At 39.7% G+C, this 21,240-nt stretch overlaps 1 protein-coding gene and 1 pseudogene across 1 annotated transcript in view; one reads left to right on the forward strand and one right to left on the reverse strand.

Moving 5' to 3' along the window:
* KMT2C (lysine methyltransferase 2C) overlaps nt 1–21,240 on the forward strand; it is a 298,335-nt gene that overhangs the window by 21,877 nt on the left and 255,218 nt on the right. The gene's annotated exons all lie outside the window — the stretch shown is intronic.
* On the reverse strand, nt 14,295–15,699 carry LOC103071443 (hsc70-interacting protein pseudogene; annotated as a pseudogene).

Raw genomic sequence — 21,240 nt, forward strand, 5'->3', positions numbered from 1 at the left:
GACTGAAGTTACATAATGTTTCTTTTTATTTTTTCAGTGCCAGGAGTAGAAAACACTTGGCCAGCTTCATAGAAGATTAGAAAGGTTGAGGAGGAAAAGTAGACTTGTTTGTTTATTGAGCAGGAGGGTAATTGTCCATAATTACAGATGCTTGTTTTGAGGCTTGGAAAAGGTGGTTTAAAAAAAAAACTTATATTTAAAAAAAACCATGATAAACACCTATAAATAAAAGGAGTAAGAAAAATTTGTCAAAATATGGTTGCAGTATCTTAAGTAGACTTATTGCATGAAAATTCCTTTGTTAAACGGGGTGGGGGGGGGGAAGTGGCTCTGGTTTGGGAGAGACCTGAGTAGGACATTTTTGGTAGACACTGAAGACCATTTTAGGGGGTTAATATTTCAGTTTTGACCTCCTCACTCCAGATAGAATAGAAAGAATTTGGAGATTTACCCATAGGGTTAACCTAAGGTTTTAACATTGTGATGCAAAATGTGTTTGTTTCCCTTTGTTTCATATTCTCAGCGCCCAACAAAATTTCATTAAATAATATAAAATAATAAAATGGACTTGTTGGTTTATTTGAAATTAAATGGTAGGGGGCGAAGTTCCTGTAACAGGTTAGCAAAGAGTTAACCTTAGGGGCTTTCTCTGTTGGCTGTCTGCAGCAAGGTTCCCGATCTGAGCTTTGGAAAAATCCATCCCACCTTTTTGAGGCGCCTGCTACGCACGGATCTACTTTCTCTAGTCGTGCTTTTTCCTCCACCTACCTTCCCCCTCCTCTTTCTTGTAGGCTCCCCGAGTGTGTGTCTTGGGTGTGTGTTTGGTGGTGGGTGTGTGTGGCGGGAGAGTCTCAGAGGCATAGGAGAAGTTGCAAGAAAGAACCTTAATGCTCATTTATTTTGTTGTGTGTGGATGGGTGCTGCAGTGGGATCGGGGTGGCAGGTCTCGGTTTGGAGCCAGGGAGCCTGCCCTATTGAATCCCGCGGCCAGAGGATGGATGGTGAAGCCGAAAAGTGTTCTTATCAAGTGGCCGTTGGATCTGGGAGGGTAATATGGCTGATCCCGGCGGTGATAGCAGTTTTTATAAGGTGATTTAAGTACTAAAATGTAAAATGACAGTAAAGAGAGTCAGAAGCCCAAATGCCCTAGGGGTAAAAAGTTTTGTTTTTTTGCAGAGGAGCATATTTTTGCATCTGGTTCTGGAGAATGACTTGGCTTGGATTGTTACTGTTAAAAATAAACAAAGACAAAACTAACAGAAGTATTGCATTTCTCTATTATGTGTTTAACTGTATTAAAGCATTAAATATGATAGCACTAGATATTGAGATATGTATTTTTATCGTGGAATCAAATCTGGGTTTGTAAAATAAGGAAAGCACAAATCATACAGGTTTTATATTCTGAATTTGGAATTTGACTGATAGAAGAGTGATAGGAATAAAGTAGTATCTTTAACCCCCCTCTTCGGTTCCCAAGATTTTTCACCTAGTTTCTAAAGTAGTTTTATTAGCTATTCTAGAATAATTCAGCATTTTGATTCCAGTTCTGTGTAAATTGTGTGTGGACGTAAGAGTAGATACACTTCTGTAAAATACTTAAATCGTAGTAATAATTTGACACATTTTGAAATATTTATGTAATTTGAAAACTCTGAAAAAACACTTGGACTCAAGTATTCTGTGGCAGGTTTGAGGATTTTCAACATATTTCTTCATGTGTGTTTAACCCCCAGTTAAAATTAGAAAAGAAAAAAAAAAGTAAAATCTTTGGCCCCTTCACCAGCATTTTAACATATTTCTTCTGGTAATCTGCTAGAATTTAATTAGATCAGAAGAAGAGGAAAAAAACCAACTATTTTGTAGCTAATGTGTTTTAGAGAACTTGTTTCAAGCTGAGAGAGAAACTGTTTGATGAATTTAAATACGTTCCCTTTTTGTTAAGTAAAAATATGATAGAATAGGTTAATTTCATTATGTTACAATTGAACTCATATTTAGACTTCTACGTATTCTGAGATATTTAATACTTAAAGTACTTATGTGTAATATTTAATATATTTAACCTCAGCTGGCATTAGTTATATATCTTTTTTTCTTGTAAAATCTTGTAGTATATGCTAAGTATGATAAACTATCTCTTCTGGAATAATTTTTATTATATATTGAAGCTGCAGCAGTGCCTGATTTCTAAGTAGAATTTCCTTTTTCTTTTTTTAAACCTAAGGCATAAAATCCTGCCTGGCTACTTTTCTTTTTTTTCTTCTTCTTCTTTTTTTTTTTACATCTTTATTGGAGTATAATTGCTTTACAATGGTGTGTTAGTTTCTGCTTTATAACAAAGTGAATCAGTTATACGTATACATATGTTCCCATACCTCTTCCCTCTTGCGTCTCCCACCCTCCCTATCCCACCCCTGTAGGTGGTCACAAACCACCGAGCTGATCTCCCTGTGCTATGCTGCTGCTTCCCACTAGCTATCTACCTTACGTTTGGTAGTGTATATATGTCCATGCCTCTCTCTCGCTTTGTCACAGCTTACCCTTCCCCCTCCCCATATCCTCAAGTCCATTCTCTAGTAGGTCTGTGTCTTTATTCCTGTCTTACCCCTAGGTTCTTCATGACATTTTTTTCCCTTAAATTCCATATATATGTGTTAGCATACGGTATTTGTCTTTCTCTTTCTGACTTACTTCACTCTGTATGACAGACTCTAGGTCCATCCACCTCATTACAAATAACTCAATTTCGTTTCTTTTTATGGCTGAGTAATATTCCATTGTATATATGTGCCACATCTTCTTTATCCATTCATCCGATGATGGACACTTAGGTTGTTTCCATCTCCGGGCTATTGTAAATAGAGCTGCAATGAACATTTTGGTACATGACTCTTTTTGAATTATGGTTTTCTCAGGGTATATGCCCAGTAGTGGGATTGCTGGGTCATATGGTAGTTCTATTTGTAGTTTTTTAAGGACCCTCTGTACTGTTCGCCATAGTGTCTGTACCAATTCACAATCCCACCAGCGGTGCAAGAGGGTTCCCTTTGCTCCACACCCTCTCCAGCATTTATTGTTTGTAGATTTTTTGATGATGGCCATTCTGACTAGTGTGAGATGATATCTCATTGTAGTTTTGATTTGCATTTCTCTAATGATTAATGATGTTGAGCATTCTTTCATGTGTTTGTTGGCACTCTGTATATCTTCTTTGGAGAAATGTCTAGGTCTTCTGCCCATTTTTGGATTGGATTGTTTGCTTTTTTTGTTATTGAGCTGCATGAGCTGCTTATAAATTTTGGAGATTAATCCTCTGTCAGTTGCTTCATTTGCAAATATTTTCTCCCATTCTGAGGGTTGTCTTTTGGTCTTCTTTATGGTTTCCTTTGCTGTGCAAAAGCTTTGAAGTTTCATTAGGTCCCATTTGTTTATTTTTGTTTTTATTTCCATTTCTCTAGGAGGTGGGTCAGAAAGGATCTTGCTGTGATTTATGTCAGAGTGTTCTGCCTATGTTTTCCTCTAAGAGTTTGATGGTGTCTGGCCTTACATTTATGTCTTTAATCCATTTTGAGCTTATTTTTGTGTATGGTGTTAGGGAGTGATCTAATCTCATACTTTTACATGTAGCTGTCCAGTTTTCCCAGCACCACTTATTGAAGAGGCTGTCCTTTCTCCACTGTACATTCCTGCCTCCTTTATCAAAGATAAGGTGACCATATGTGCGTGGGTTTATCTGCCTGGCTACTTTTCTAAAAGTAAAGTTAAATGATAGTGAAATATATGTTTTATTTTCTGTAAGGCCCATTGAATTGGAAACAATGTATTTTAACAAGTGTTTAAATTTGAATTTTTACTATTTCATAGTGTATATTTAAGAATAAACAGTTGCTGTTTCCAATGTAAAATGTTATATTTATTATAAACTTATGATTGTTCTAGTTGTATAGTTTATGCACATATGTTTTTTAAAATATTTATTTATATATATATATTTTAAAATTTTTGGCTGCGTTGGGTCTTTGTTGCTGCGTGCGGGCTTTCTTTAGTTGCTGTGAGCGGGGTCTACTCTTCGTTGCAGTGTGGTGGCTTCTCTTGTTGCAGAGCATGGGCTCTAGGCAGCACGAGCTTCAGTTGCAGCACGCGGGCTCAGTAGTTGTGGCTTGCAGGCTCTAGAGCGCAGGCTCAGTAGTTGTGGTGCATGGGTTTAGTTGCTCCGTGGCATTTCGGATCTTTCCAGACCAGGGCTTGAACCTGTGTCCCCTGCATTGGCAGGTGGATTTTTAACCACTGCACCACCAGGGAAGTCCTGCACGTATATATATACATATATATATATATATATGTATATATATATATTAACATCTTTATTGGAGCATAATTCTTTACAATGGTGTGTTAGTTTCTGCTTTATAACAAAGTGAATCAGTTATACATATACATATGTTCCCATATCTCTTCCCTCTTGCATCTCCATCCCTCCCACCCCCCCATCCCACCCCTCTAGGTGGTCACAAACCACTGAGCTGATCTCCCTGTGCTATGCTGCTGCTTCCCACTAGCTATCTATTTTATGTTTGGTAGTGTATATATGTCCACTGCACATATGTTTTTAACATCTAGACCTATATGCAAAATGTAAAATAAATACAAGACTAGTGTCATATAGCCAAGTCCTTTCTAAGCTACCTAATGCCTTATTAAAGAACACTGAACCATTTTTTCTTTGCTTCAATTTAATGATAACAAAAATGTAATTTCTCTGAAGTGTCAAATTATGCAATAGCTTCCTATATTTTGATTTGAGAGGAGTTTAGTAAATTATTTTTAAATGTTTCTTAGCTTTTATATTTCACGGATAACGGAAAAGTGTCTGTGACTTAGCTGAAATATGATGTGTGATGCACTCACCTTGTTCCATCACAGCCATTTGGTTCTTAGTGGTGAAGTGGAATGTGAACTGTTCTTCCTACAAACAAGTGCATTCATTTATGCTGTTTAACTGGGACTGATGACACTCTGTGATGTTAAAGAAAAATGTGGTCACATCATGTGGAAGCTTCCCCACAGTGTAACTTGTATTTTGAAGAAGTTAATCCCAGTTTGTTTTTAGATGTTTTATTTTTAAAAAAGCTGTTTCTTGAGTAGAATATTGTTAAACAAATGGTAAACACCATAAACTGTAATGCTGTAGCATTCCCCTTCAGCTGCCTTCTCCTTACAAAAAAGAAGCCACCACCTCTAAGAACAGTAAAAAGAGAAAAACAGAACAAAAGAAAAACGCCCAGAAAACAAAAGCCTTTTTTAATGTGGGAAAACTGATGGCTTATTTAACATTTTCCTATAGCCATTTTTGAAATCTCACTTAAATCTTCCATCATGGGTTGGAATGGGCTGTGTTTCTCTTAGAATTTGGTCTTATCTCTATATTTGGCTCTATGGTTTTACATAATGTTTTGAGCAGTAATAAATAATAACTTGGTCCTTTTTTCATCTTGTGTTATGTATAGACTTCAAGAAATACTTTTCCCTTCTCAGGTCTGGCAGATTAAAAATAAATAATTAAATAAACTTTATATTATCTAAAAGTAAAAAGGACAAAGGAAAAGATGGAATGAAAAGTGAAGTAAATTTAGGTCTGTTGAATTTGAAATGCTGTTGTATATACTACTAACACCAAGAAAACCTAAAGCAATCTAGAAAAAAAGGTGTTAAAGATACATTTCCATATTTTTGGTAAAATAATTATTAAAATTGAGAAACCGTGGATAAATGCGGATGTTTTGGCTTGGTTGAAGTAATGTAAATTAAATCTGTAGTTACATTTTACTTTGATATGGAGTGATGGTCCAGTAACTTTGATGATAGTAATATATACATCCTGTAACTTGGATTATTACATTGTCTGTAAATACCTCTAAAGATGGTGGTAAAGCTTCAAAAATTATTCAACCTGGCACTCAGGAATGTTAGGAAAAAGAAGTTTCATCTATTACATTATAGGGAAAAATGTAGGCAGGATGTGTTATGAATTGTGTTTTCATGAAGAGATCAGTATTCTTTGGTGTTTTTTTCTTAAGTCCATTGAAAAATTTAGAAGTCACATATCTAGTTGCTTATAATAAAGGTCAGCAACCCTTCCTCACTCCTTAGTGCCATTCTCCAAAGGAAACTTTAAATTATTTGTGACTGACTAAATAATAAGCTTATTTTATGATTTATCAATTTTACATTGATTTCTGCTCTGATAGATGAGGATTTGGTTCATTTTTTCTACTTACCCAATAGATGTATCACTTTTAATTTCCCTGTTCTCTTTGCAATTTATGTAATATAATAGACTTTTCCTTCATGTTAGTATAGATTGTCTATCTTGATTTCCCAGGAGTAAAATTGAAGCTATTATACTGCTTCTCCTTTTCTCTTCACCTTTCCTTTCCCCTTTATGCCCCTATGTCTGTCATTTCTACTTTGGCATTGTCAAGGTTGAGAACATTTATACTCTGTTTGCCTGTGACTAGGTTTTAATAGTTGGAAATTGATGAATACTTTCTACATTATTGTGGTGGTATAAATATTGTTCACAGCAGAGGAAAGGAGAGTACAATTACATTTCCTGTATTGGTTCTTGGTTTTTGAGTCTGTAATTGCCTTTTTTCTTGTCTTATTTGTCATTGTTCTTTCTTGCATGTTATCAGCTTTCCATGCTATTTGTTTTTTGTTTTTGTTTTTGTTTTTTGCGGTACGCGGGCCTCTCACTGTTGTGGCCTCTCCTGTTGCGGAGACTCTGGACACGCAGGCTCAGCAGCCGTGGCTCGCGGGCCCAGCCGCTCCGTGGCATGTGGGATCTTCCCAGACCGGGGCACAAACCCGTGTCCCCTGCATTGGCAGGCGGACTCTCAGCCACTGCGCCACCAGGGAAGCCCGGCTGTTTGTTTTTATTGCTGTTATTTTATGTATGTGAGTACTTTTTCCCCTGAGGAAAGGCTTCTCCTAGTCTTTTTCCTTATTATGGACTAGATGTTATCTAGACCTGTTACATGTTGTTCTTTGCATCACTTTGTTGGACTTTGCATCACTGCATTTGCACTTTGGCTCTGCTCTTATTGGATCTTTATTCTTTGAGTTACTTCCTTGTTTTAATGCAGTACATCCCTCACAGAAATTTCTAGAAAGAATATGTGGAAGATACAGTTTTGAATCTTGGCATATCTGAAAGTCTTCATTAACCCTTATAGTTGACTGGTGTTATTTTTATTCAAGCCAAACTAAGTTGAAAATTATTTTCCGTCAAAGCTTTGAATGCATTGCTCCAATGTCTTTTAGTATCCATTGTTGTTGTTGAGAAGTCTCATACAGTGTGTTTCTTGTTCCATTGTGGGTGATATGTTTTATCTTCCTCTGTGGAAGCTCCTTAGAGCTTTCTTTCTGTCCTTTTTAAAAAGAAATTTCTCAAAGATGTTTAGAGGTGGTTCTTTTCCATTATTATTAAACTAAAGACTTATTTTTTTAGTTCTTGGGAAGTTTTCCTATTATTGCTTTAATTCTTTTTATAATTCCTTTTAGTTGGTTATTGGGCTTTATGTATTCATGCTCATTCCCCCACCCCCATTTTTTGGTCCTTTTGTTTTTCTGGGCATTTTCTCTGTTTTATTCTAAGACTCTGTAATTTTACTTTAGCAGTCATATTTTAAATTTTCAAGAATTCCACCCCCCCCCCCCCACACGCCCAGCATCCTTTTTCTATTTTATGGATTCATAATCTTCTTGAATCTCTTTGAAAATGTTAATAGAGTTTTTTTTAAAGTCATCTTCCTTCCTCTTATCTGTTTGCTCTAGGGTAATTGTTGTTTATCTTGGTCTCATTTATGTTGTAGCGTTTTTAATCAGACATCTGCTGATCCTTGTATTTAAGACCTAGTAGAAGGGCTCATGGTGAGTTCTTGGTGGCAATTAATGATTGGCTTGAAGTTGATAACCCTTTGTATTCAGACACTTAGGAGTCCATTGTGTTACCCAGAGCGCCAACCCTCCCCCCACTCTTTCCCCCAGTTCCCTTCCCCAGACAATGGTTTGTTTTTTTTTTAAAGAAAAGATCTCTCCATTTTATTTTATTTTTTAAATGATAATTCTTTTCCTTAAAAAATTTAATACTATTTCAGTGAGCTTTTATTGAAAGGCGATAATGTGTGTATGTTTGATCTGCTATTTGAACCAAGAGATTCTCCTTCAGCTTTTAAGCTAGACTAGACCAAAGCTAATATTCCCATGTGTATTTGATCCAGTGTTCCAGAATGTGTTAGGTTGTAGAAATATAGTGGGAGCTTTAGGTTGTATATGTGTTCTGGGTGTTTAGAAAAGAGAGTACTCACTTTGTGTGTTGGCCCTTTTACAACAGGTGGAGGAATAGGAAAACTGTCGCAAAAAAGTTATGAATATGATACCTGCTGGTGAAAATATTCAGATAGCTCAGGAGAGTATAATTAATTAAATAGTGTAAGGCCTTTTTCCACTCTCTTCTGCCCTGTATTTCAGAGAGAATTACTGTGAGCTCTATCTTGTATCCTTTTTGACTCTTACTATGCATATATGTTTTCTATTTTTACATAATGTGCTTACATTCATTTTCACACAGATGGGATCATTTTATATGTAGTTAAAAAAATTTATTTATTTGGCTGTGCCAGGTCTTAGTTGCAGCATGTGGGATCCTCGTTGCCGCCTGTGGGATCTTCGTTGCGGCATGTGGGATCTTTAATTGCGGGCTGTGGGATCTAGTTCCCTGGATTGAACCCGGGCCCCCTGCATTGGGAGCACAGAGCCTTAACCACTGCAGCACTAGGGAAGTCCCCTCATTTTATATGTGTTGCTTTGTGATTTTCTTTTGTCACTTAGTTTATCTTAAACATTTTTCTGTTTTAGCATATATACATCAATATCATTCTTTTCAAAAACTGCCTAATATTTATCCAGCTGCTGCAAATTGAGGGCTTTGCTTATGCCAGGGAGTGTTGAGGAGTGTTCTAGATTCTGGGGATTCAGTGGTGTACAACAGAGATCAGGCCCTTTCTTTCACTGGACAAATACTTCAGTAGTGAGATGAACGAAATAAATGTATTCCTTATCATTAATTTCAGACAGTGAGAGGTACCATAAAGAAAATAAAACTGTGGTAATGGTATTGAGAGTGTCTGTTAATGGTTCTGAGAGACAGTAATGCATGTAGTGAGGTTGTCAGGAAGGTCTTGTTGAAGTGATGATATTGAAATAGACCTGGGTGAAGTGGAGGCAGTTATGAGAAAATTCAGAAGAACACAGTTCATTGTGGAGCCCCCAAAACAAGAATGAGTGTGTGATGCTCAAGGGACCCTCCTACCTCTCAAAATAAAAGGCTGGTGTTACTGGACATTGAGGAGAGCTTACGAGATTGCATCTGAGAGGCCGGCAGGAGCCTGATCACGTGATGCCCTGCATGCTAAGGGCAGGATCATGGTAAGGGGCAGGAATTTTATTCTCAGCGCAGTGGAAGACATTGGAGGGTTTTAAACCAACAAAGCTATTGAAGTAATCTTGGCAGGTATGGCTTTGAGTAGGCTTGTGACAGAGGAGAAAGGTGATTAGATTTTATATGTGTTTTGAAAGCTACTATGATAAGGTCTGCTAAAGAATTTGATGAGGGGAGTATGAGAAAAAGAAGTAAAGCTGTTGTCTAGATTTTTGGCTTCGGCAGCTTGGGTGGATAGTAGTGTCACTTAGATTATTAGAGAGCCTAGTGGAAAAATGGGTTTGTAAACTAGATTGGAGTACCCTAATTTATTTAACCATTCCCTTATTGATGGTCATTTAGTTGATTTCCAATTTTATTGTTATCTTTGTAGTGAACATCCTTGTGCTTGTATAGATTTACTTGTTGGCATATTTTAGAAGGTAAATTCCTAGATGTAGAGATGTCTTATTAAAGAGTACTTGTGTTTCAGATTTTGATAGCTACTGGCCGATTGCCCTCCACAAATGGAGTATTGACTTAGACTCCCACACAGAGTATGTGTCTGTCGTCCCCCGCCCCGCATCCTTGCCGGCAACATATGCTGGGAGGGGCTGGGGTGGGGGGACAGGGCAAATGGGAATTATAGTTCTAATAGAATTTTTCTTTAGTAAGTCGCCTAAGTACTCTGTTCCCAGAATGAAAATCAGCCCTCATCCTTTTCTTTTTTGTATCTCCAAAGTCATAACATGTCTCTGGCTGTAGTTTCTTCCAGCTACCAGTCATATAGTTGTTGGTCAGTCCTTCTAACTTTGGTGACATTTATGAAGCCTTTCATCGTAATTATGATAATAATGATGAACATAAAGACTGTTCATTGTTTAATGTATCCTATCCTAAATGTGTCACATGTGCTGTATTAATCTGTTTAGTTATTACCAACAATCTAAAAGTAAATACTATTATATCTCCAGCGTTTTCAGTGGAGAAAACTGAGACAAAGGACTTCTACCAATCTTTGACTGTCTTTTCATTTTTATCTTCTTTTTCTGTCAGAGTGTTTCTTTCTGATAAGTTTGGCACTGTCACTTGAATACCTTTTTTCAGTCATTATGGGTCAAAACACAAACACAAAATAAGTGGCAGAAAGAGAGGTGCAGGTGGAGTCAATGTGTTGTAGAACACATTCAGTTTGGGAGAAAGCTCTGCTTGTTGGGTTCTGGTGGTCAGACTGCCTAGGTTCGAATTCTAGCCTTATAATTAAGCAGCTACTTGATTTGGGGCTGATCACTGGTCTTTCTCATAGCTCAGTTTCATCAACTTTAAAATGGAATAACAGGACTTCCCTGGTGGTGCAGTGGTTAAGAATCCACCTAACAATACAGGGGACACGGGTTCAAGCCCTGGTCCGGGAAGATCCCTCATGCCATGGAGCAACTAAGCCCATGTGCCACAGCTACTGAGCCTGTGCTCTAGAGCCCGAGAACCGCAATTACTGAAGCCTGCGTTCCACAACCACTGAAGCCAATGTGCCTAGAGCCCATGCTCCGCAACAAGAGAAGCAACTGCAATGAGAAGCCTGCGCACCGCAACGACGAGTAGCCCCCGCTTGTCACAACTAGAGAAAGCCTGTGCGCAGCAATGAGGACCCAGCGCAGCAAATAAGTAAATAAATAAATATATAAAACCCTGGAATAACGATAGTACATATTTTGTAGGGTTGTAGTGGGCAATAAATAATGCATGTAAAAGTGGATAGCACATGGCCAGGGCAGAGTAAGTACTTCATCAGAATTAACTCTTATATTTACATTACTGGTCAGGAGTGAACAGTCTGTCTAACATTCAGAGCATGGGGAAAAAATACAGGCAGTGGAATATCACACTCTTATGAATTGTATGTTCATGTGTAAAGTTAAAGAAATAGTAATACCACTAGTGTTTTTAGTGAGTGAATTGGGATATACATGTATTAAGCTTTTATGTTTCTGCTGGGGTGACATATTATTCCATGGTTATTTTAATTTGCATGTCTTATGATTGAGTTAAATTGAGTGTATTTGCCACTAACATTTCTTTTTTTTTGCAAATCACCTACCTATGCCCTGTACCAGGTACCTTTTGACTTCAAATAACAAAAACCTTAATTTAAGATGGCTGAAATGAGTCAGATTTCACTTCATATGACCAGAGTCCAGGTGTATTTCAGTAGCCTGATGAAATTATCAAGGACCCAGATGCTGTCCCCTTTCCTGCTTTTTAAAATTTCAGCTTGGGAGGATTCAGGCTCCCTGACTTCAGACTACACTACAAAGCTACAGTCATCAAGACAGTATGGTACTGGCACAAAACCAGAAATATAGATCAGTGCAACAGGATAGAAAGCCCAGAGATAAATCCACGCACACGTGGTCACCTTATCTTTGACAAAGGAGGCAAGGATATACAATGGAGAAAAGACAGCCTCTTCAATAAGTGGTGCTGGGAAAACTGGACAGCTACATTGTAAAAGAATGAAATTAGAAAACTCCCTAACACCATACACAAAAATAAACTCAAAATGGATTAAGGACCTAAATATAAGGCCAGACACTGTACAAATCTTAGAGGAAAACATAGGCAGAACACTCTATGACATAAATCACAGCAAGATCGTTTTTGACCCATCTCCTAGAGAAATGGAAATAAAAACAAAAATAAACAAATGGGACCGAATGAAACTTAAAAGCTTTTGCACAGCAAAGGAAACCATAAACAAGATGAAAAGATAACCCTCATAGTGGGAGAGAATATTTGCAAATGAAGCAACTGACAAAGGATTAATCTCCAAAATATACAAGCAGCTCAATATTAAAAAAACAAACAACCCAATCCAAAAATGGGCAGAAGATCTAAGTAGACATTTCTACCAAGAAGATCTACAGATGGCCAACAAACACATGAAAGGATGCTCAACGTCACTAATCATTAGAGAAATGAAAATCAAAACTACAATGAGGTGTCACCTCATACTGGTCAGAATGGCCATCATCAAAAAATCTATAAACAATAAATGCTGGAGAGGGTGTGGAGAATAGGGAACCCTGTTGCACTGTTTGTGGGAATGTAAATTGATACAGCCACTCTGGAGCACAGTATGGAGGTTCCTTAAAAAACTAAAAATAGAATTGCCATACGACCCAGCAATCCCACTACTGGGCATATATCCTGAGAAAACCATAGTTCAAAAAGAGTCATGTACCACAGTGTTCATTGCATCACTATTTACAATAGCCGGGGAAGAAACCTAACTTTCCATCAACAGATGAATGGATAAAGAAGATGTGGCACGTATGTACAGTGGAATATTACTCAGCCGTACAAAGAAACGAAATTGAGTTATTTGTAGTGAGGTGGATGGACCTAGTGTCTGTCATACAGAGTGAAGTAAGTCAGAAAGAGAAAAACAAATACTGTATGCTAACACATATATATGGAATCTTAAAAAAAAAAAAGGTTCTGAAGAACCTAGGGGCAGGACAGTAATAAAGACGCAGATGTGGAGAATGGACTTGAGGACACGGGGAGGGGGAAGGGTAAGCTGGGGTGAAGTGAGAGAGTGGCATGGACATATATACACTACCAGATGTAAAACAGATAGCTAGTGGGAAGCAGCCGCATAGCACAGGGAGATCAGCTCGGTGCTTTGTGACCACCTAGAGGGGTGGGATAGGGAGGGTGGGAGGGAGTTGCAAGAGGGAGGAGATATGGGGATACATGTATATGTGTAGCTGATTCATGTTGTTATAAAGCAGAAACTAACACACATTGTAAAGCAATTATACCTCAATAAAGTAAAAAAAAAAAACTTCAGCTTGTTGTTGAATATTCACTTCAATAATTCACTTCAATAATTATTGAGCACCTATGATTTATCAGGCAGTAGTCTGTAGCTATGGGAAATAACAGCAGTGAGCAAAACAGGCCATGTTTACTGCCCTTCGAAAGCTTACAGTTTGGTGGGGGTAGGGGAGGAGGCGAGCAAGGAGGTAGAATGTTCAGTAAGAAGATGTTAAGTGTTTTTTTTTTAATGTGGAAATATGAAACATTTATTTTAGATATCAGACAAGAACAGAGCTAAGTAATCCAATTTTACTGCAGCAGTATAAAAATCATGCCTTCGCCACAGTGTAAGATTTAAATGCATCTGCATAAGGGTACACGTCATGTAAAATGTAGCAAGATTGCTGCTGCCCTGCCAAGTACTTCCAGTCCCTACCCAGGTCCTACTGCAATACTCGTGGTCTCAATAGTTTCATGGAAGCAAATCATTAAAAATAATAATAGTAAAGCAATTAAAAAGACAAATCAAAATGCTTCAGTGACCATATATCCAACTCAAGCTTTTATCTACTTAAATGATCTTCCCACTAATAAATCTTTATTTCACTCAACCTTGAACAATAAACCTTCCATACTGAAGTATCTTCCTTGCCTAATTAATTCAAAGGAAAAAAACAAAATGATTAGTAAAGAAAAATGTAGGGATTAACACACCCTTTGAATTTGTTTAAAATATTTTTAAGGTTTAAAAATTGTTTAAAGTTTTTAATTTCTGGGAAGAAAACATTATCTGAATGAATACCCTAATGGCAAACCACTGTAAAATGTTTCAGCTGCATTTGGGGCAGAGGGGTAGGGATTGTCTTCAAAGCACCCCACTTTCTTCCTGAGAAGGTCAGAGGTACACTGGTTTGTATTATTGCGACATCCATGAGGTGATCTCAGTTGCTTTTCCTTCAGCAGAGGGGCTTTATTTGTCAGGAGGGCATTATGCTTGACCTCCACATTTGGCCGACAGTTTACTGATGAGATTCATAACCTTTGAGTTGCTCTGATACTTTGACCTATTTGCCGGGTTCTGAGCCACATCCTGGAAGGCCACCATAACTTCTGGATCCTGCATGGCTGCAAGAACCTCTGGATCACTAAGAATTTCATGGAGCCCAGGCATTCCCGCCATTCCAGGCATGCCCCCTCCCATTCCACCTGGAAAAGAGCCACACTGAGCCCCTGATTGTCCTCTGGCCTCTTCCTCCCTCGGGCTCTCGCGTGTTCTCCCCGAGCCTTCTTCACCCTTTCTGTTCTTTCTTTGGTCTCTCGCTCTTCACGTTTTCGCTCATACTTTCTCCGATGTTCAGCAGTTTTCTGGGCCCTCGGTTGATCAGCATTGCACTAGCATCATAATCCAGCTTACAGGCAAGGGCTAGATCATGAGCAGCTTCTTCCAGTGGCCCAAAAGTCTGTGTGCTTTCCCTCGCCACTTGTGTGGCTGAGCAGAATCAGGATTTATTTCAATAGCTCTGTCACAGTCTCGGATGACAGCATTTGGCTTCTGTAATTTGATGAAGACACTTGCTCTTCTGCCACACAGAATGGCCAAACGAGGATTTAGCTTGATGGCATCTGTGAACAAGTCAGTGGCTTTCTGTAGTTCACCATCATTTAGGGCATCAGTGGCAGCTACTTTTTTATCATTTGCCTGATCCATCATCTCCTCAGTTATCTCTACACTTTCATCTCCCATTTCTTGAGGGGCATCAGTGTCTGCTTCAGTCACACCTTCATTGTCAGTTTCTAGATCACTTTCCTCACTTGATGGTTCATCTGTCTTTATGTTTTCCTCTGCCTTCTTACTATCTTTTTTCTTCCTTGATATTTCCTTCCAATTTAGTTTTATGAGTAGCAGGTGGTATTTTACCCCCCATGCTCTCCACCCACTCCCTCAGGAAGCGCATTTCCTCTGTGTGCAGAATGCTTGGGTCCTGCTTGCACATTTTCATGAAGGCTCCAAGCTCGCTCACTTTGCGGGGGGTCCATGGTCCGGAGGCGGCGGGTGCGGCGAGGCTGCGGCCTGATTCCAGGCCCAATGTTAAGTGTTATGGAGAAAAATAAAGCAATGCAGGGGGAAGGGCGAGGCTGAGTCGGGCTATTTTAATGACGTGATCAGGGAAGGCTTCAATGCAGTGACCTTTGAGTGGAGTCTCAAAGGTAGTAGGAGTGCAAGGGCAAGAGGTACGGTGGAAGAGCATCTCAGAGGGCCTCTCCTGGAGCACACAGAGTGAACTGGCGCCTTCAAAGACCTGGAAGGAGAGCTGGGGCGGGTGGCAGAGCTGAGTGATGGCTGGCGGGGCGGGGGGGCAGGAAGTCAGAGTGTGCAGGGCCTTGTAGACCATTGTGAGATCTTTTGGTTTTTATTGCCGGTGAGATGAGATACCTTTGGGGGCTTTTGAGCAGAGGGCAGACCTTATGTGACTAAGACTTTGAAAGGTTCATGCTGGCTGCTGTGTTGAGACTAGGATGAAGGGGATAAAGGCTGAAGCAGGTGTGGTAGTTACGAAAATATTGCAAGCAGCCAGGTGAGAGGTATTTTGGAAAAAGACGTCAGAGAAGTGATTCTGTATACATTTTGAAGGTAGAGCTGAAAGGATCTGTGGAGGAGTTGGGTGTGAGATGTGAGAAGAGAGGAGTGATGTTCACGTTTCTGGTATTCCATGTGACCAGCGCTGTAAAGATGTAGTCTGTCTCTTCGTGTACGTCTGTTTTATTTGGAACAAAAACCTTTCCTGGATCCTCTCAGCAGATTTCCCCTTGGATCCTCTTGGCGGTGACTGGCCATGTATTCCTGTTGTAGGTACAAGTGAGGCCGGGAAAGCCAGCATCTGTTCCTCTGAGGCCTTATAATGGGAGGCGGCCTCTGACAGCAAGAACAAGTTGGTGGGGGGTGGGGTGGGGGGGGGTGGAGTGGCTGCTGGTTGGGTAACAGTAGTGGCTTCCATATGTCACTGCCCACTTTTCTGTTGGGTTGGTCATCCTTTAAAAAAAAATTTTTTTTTAAAGTGACTTGTAAATACTCTTTGCATGTTAAGAAAATAAGCTCTTATAATAATAGATTCTAAATATTTCCAAGCCATATATTTTAATGAGGTTTTTTACTCAGATCAGTTTTCTGATTTTGAAATAAATGAATCCTTTCAAAGTTACAAGTGGGGGCAGGTGAATGCGGAGACTGATGCATAATTTATAGTTTTTCCTACTCTAGGTGCAAGTGTCATTTTAACCTGAATGCTGGCTAGTCATTCTTTATAAAACTCATTTGGGGTCTTGCAAGGGCAGCAGTGGGGTGGATGGGAAAAACAGAACCACCCTGATTCCTCTGTGCCCCATAGATCTCTCTCTTGTTGCTGCCTCCTACCACGGAAGATGTGCAGCTTCATCAGGGGCAGAGTCTTCAGTAAGGTTTTCTTCTTACAGTTTCTTCTTGCTCTCTTCAGTGGTCATTGTCTACTGACTTCTCCCTCCCTCCTTCCCTCCCTTCCTTCACCAACAAAGCTGATAACTGGCTTATTATAACAAGAGCATTTTGTTTTATTATATGATTAATTGTCCATCCTCCAACATGGGGGGGCGTGTGCTCTTCCTCCTCAGTCACAGCAGAGTTTTGAGCTTCACCTCCACTGCTTACTAGTGGTGTGACCCAGACGGCTTCATTGCACAGCTCCCTTCCTGTTGTGCTAGGGATGGCATTCCCATCCAACACAATGCAAATGCTGCTTCCTGGAGTTGTACAATGTGGTAGTTCTGATGTGACTTGAGGCAAGTTAATTCAGCCCTGAGTTTTCAATGAGATCATGAATGTGGAATTCTAAGAACACTGCCTTTAAGAGACTTAAGAGGAAATGATGAACAATTCCATAGCCCTTCGTTTTTACCTTTGACTGAGGGTTGATTACTGATAACTATTCAGGTGGAGCAGTAGGGTCATCGTGAAGTAGCTGTGAGGTCTTACGGAAGGTATATTAGAGAAACCTCTATTTTTTTCCCCCTCTGCACACGTCATTGTTAAAAAAGCAATTGTGAATATATGAGTTTGGATCATTTCCACAGTTCAGCTGGAGCTCTGAGGCCTTTCCAAGGCTCGGTTGTGTTGATGCGCAGGGTGGGGGCGGGTACAGGTAGGTGAGATACATTTACAGCTGTTGCATGATAACTTATTAGGGCATAGCCAAGAGAGGGAATTCAGTGCAAGCAAGTGAAAATATATTTAGTTTTCTTTTTCCAAAGTGTTCACTTTAATATACTTTTGGTAGGATATTAGAACAATTTCTAAGTTCCAAGTTCTGTGCTTAAAATCAGGAGATTCTCTAAGGAGTCACTGGTTTAGTTTCTGTACCATAATTCAAGTAGAGTTACAACACCGTTACAGTAGTTGTTGGGAATTTAGGGGTTTAGGGCTCAAAATAAATACACATTCACTTATGTCCTTTTTTTGTGCGGGATACTTTTTTGGGGGAATGGTTTAAGTGTAGATTTACAAGGAAAATCAATTTAGTGCATATTAAATACAGTGTATTCCTTTTGATCAAAACTTGCCTAGAGGAATGTTTTTCCAGTAGGTGCAGAGGGGAGTGTAATCGTAAATGAGATTGTTTTATTCTTTTTTTAAAATTTGGCTGCATGCGGGACCTTTTTAGTTGCGGCATGCGGGATCTTAGCTGCAGAATGTGGGATCTAGTTCCCTGACCAGGGGTTGAACCCGGGCCCCCTGCATTGGGAGTGCGGAGTCTTAACCACTGGACCACCAGGAAAGTCTCAAGATTGTTTTATTCTTTTTTTTTTTTTTTTTTGCGGTACGCGGACCTCTCACTGTTGTGGCCTCTCCTGTTGCGGAGCACAGGCTCCGGATGCGCAGGCTCAGCGGCCATGGCTCACGGGCCCAGCCGCTCCGCGGCATGTGGGATCTTCCCGGACTGGGGCACGAACCCGTGTCCCCTGCATCGGCAGGCGGACTCTCAACCACTGCGCCACCAGGGAAGCCCAAGATTGTTTTATTCTTAATGAAGTTATGTCTTAGAGCAAGAGAAAGGTACATAAATTTTTCCTTATATTAGCCCTGTATTATAATTTGACTTAGAACCTTGTAGCTTTAGATTTGTAGAGTGATTACTAACCACTTGTCACTGTGCGGATCTGTAAAGACTCCATGGTGAGATGAATGTATAGGAGAAGGGTAGGAGTTACGTGCTAGTGCATATCCAGGCAGAAGGAGCAACTTAAGGATTGGTGGCACAGACGTGCGAAATTGCTCGGTCCATTTGTAAAGTGTTCAGTGTTAATAAAAATACAATATACTGTGTATCATAGTTCCCACATTGAATTTAACCATAACTAATGATACAGTTGTGGCTCTAAAGCAGTTGTCTCCAAACTTATATTTGTTTTCTTTTTCTTTTTTAAAAAATTATTATTTATTTTAAAAAATTTATTTTATTTATTTGGTTTTGGCTGCATTGGGTCTTTGTTGCGGCACGCGGGCTTTCTCTAGTTGCCGCGAGTGGGGGCTACTCTTTGTTGCGGTGCGCGGGCTTCTCATTGCAGTGGCTTCTCTTGTTGTGGAGCATGGGCTCTAGGCATGCGGGCTTCAGTAGTTGTGGCATGGGGGCTCAGTAGTTGTGGCTCGTGGGCTCTAGAGCGCAGGCTTAGTAGTTGTGGTGCACGGGCATTGTTGCTCCGCGGCATGTGGGATCTTCCCAGAACAGGGCTCAAACCCACGCCCCCTGCATTGGCAGAGGATTCTTTTTTTTTTTTTTTTTTTTTTGCGCCACCAGGGAAGTCCCAAACATATTTGAATCATGCCTCCATTAGTAAGAATTTGAATCCTTGCTCTCAACATCTGTATCCTTTTTATTTTTCTTTGTGAAATAGTGTACGTCTATCACAGTCCTTATATTAATATGGGTTGCTAAACTTTAGGAGAGCTAAATTTCACATTCCTTATTAATCTCAAGTTGTAGGATTTGCAGGCCTGTGGTTGGGACATTTAAGTGTGTTGTGTGCATTGTGCTTTGGAGACCACTACTCTAAAAGACCATGGTATAAAGAAGATACAGAATGTTCGTTTTTCTGCTTTGAATGTTAAATGGTATGTAGTGTAGATGGATGGGATAGAGAGAGTGATGGTGAGTGGAATCTTTGAATCCCCAAGAGGCCATTGGAGGAATCAGAGTATTGGTGAAATAAAAAGTTTTGAGTTCTGGGTCTGCATTCTGTGAAGGCTGTAAATGAATATTCATGTCTCCTTAACATTTATTTAGTATCCACTGTGCGCCAGGCACTCTTCCCAGCAATTTCATATATGTTACTTAATCCACAACCCTTTTACTGATGAAGAATCCAGCTTGTTAATTTATGTAAGTGGGAAAAAGCCAGAATTTTTCCAGGACTTTGACTCAAAGCTCTTTGTTTTTCTCTTTTTACTACAGCTCTTTTGAGGAGCTCTAAAATCTAGTTGAGGAGTTAGGAGAAATAGACATTCAACAAAGTGTTAAAGAGGAAATACTAAGTCCTTGGAATAGTGACTGTGTTTCTTGGGTCAGAGCTCTGTCTAGCCAGTTGCATACAGAAGATGTTTAATAAATACCTGTTAAGCATTCAAGGACTCTTAGTATCAAGCAGCGTGGGATTTTAAGACATGTGGACTTGAGTCTCAGCACTTACATTTCCTAACTGTATGACCTTGACCAGTTACTTACCCTCTCTGAGCCTGAGTTTCCTGATCTGAAAAATGGGGGACTCAGTCTCAGTTGCACTGGGTTGTTTTGAGAATTAAATGATAATGTATAAGATGCCTAACTCACAGGGTCTGTTATGTGTTACCTAGCTTCTATAATGACTTTGAACACAAACACAGGAAGGTTCTGTACTTGTTGTAGCTGTTGGTTCTCTAATGTCCAGGGGGGTGTGTAACAACAGTGCTGTCCTCCAGTTTCTGCCTCCACCAGTTCCTTTCGGAGCTGGTAAAGATTAAAAATACTGTATTTTAGCATAGTACATTATTTTGCTTCAAATGATAAATAGTAAGATAAAATGTAGTTTTTGTGGCCAGTGTATGGTAAACTCTGATGTCTAGGATATTTTCTTATATCATTTAATTTAATGGGTTTTTTTTGGGGGGTGGTGGTGGTAAATACAGGCCAGCGTGAAGAAGAAAATGAAAACATCCACAACTTCACTGTTCATACAACCCTTGCTGGCTTAAAAAAATTCCATGTACATGATTTAAGAAATTTAAATTCTGTGAACCAGAAGCCCCCTCTGTTAGCTTGGGTGTCATAAAAAAATATCACAGACTGGTGGCTTAAACAACAGAAACTTATTTTCTCACAATTTTGGAGTCTGGAAGCTCCAGATCCAAGTGTCAGCAGGTTGAGTTTCTTCTGAGGCCTCTCTCCTTGGCTCTCAGGTGGCCGCCTTCTCACTGTGTCCTCACCAGGTCATCCCTGTGTGTTGTCCGTGTTCTCATCTCCACTTCTTTTTTTTTTTTTTTAATTTCTATTTTTAATTTTTTTAAAAATAAATTTATTTCATTTATTTATTTATTTTTGGCTGTGTTGGGTCTTTGTTGCTGTGCGCAGGGCTTTCTCTAGTTGCAGTGAGCGGGGGCTACTCTTCGTTGTGGTGCGCGGGCTTCTCATTGCGGTGGCTTCTCTCGTTGTGGAGCACGGGCTCTAGGCGTGCGGGCTTCAGTAGTTGCGGCACGTGGGCTCAGTAGTTGTGGCTCGTGGGCTCTAGAGCACAGGCTCAGTAGTTGTGGTGCACGGTCTTAGTTGCTCCACAGCATGAGGGATCTTTCCGGACCAGGGATCGAACCCATGTTCCCTGCATTGGCAGGCGGATTCTTAACCACTGTGCCACCAGGGAAGTCCTCATCTCCTCTT

This window comes from Lipotes vexillifer, unplaced genomic scaffold (genome assembly GCF_000442215.2).
Source record: "Lipotes vexillifer unplaced genomic scaffold, Lipotes_vexillifer_v1.1 scaffold472, whole genome shotgun sequence".
Lineage (NCBI taxonomy): Eukaryota > Metazoa > Chordata > Mammalia > Artiodactyla > Lipotidae > Lipotes > Lipotes vexillifer.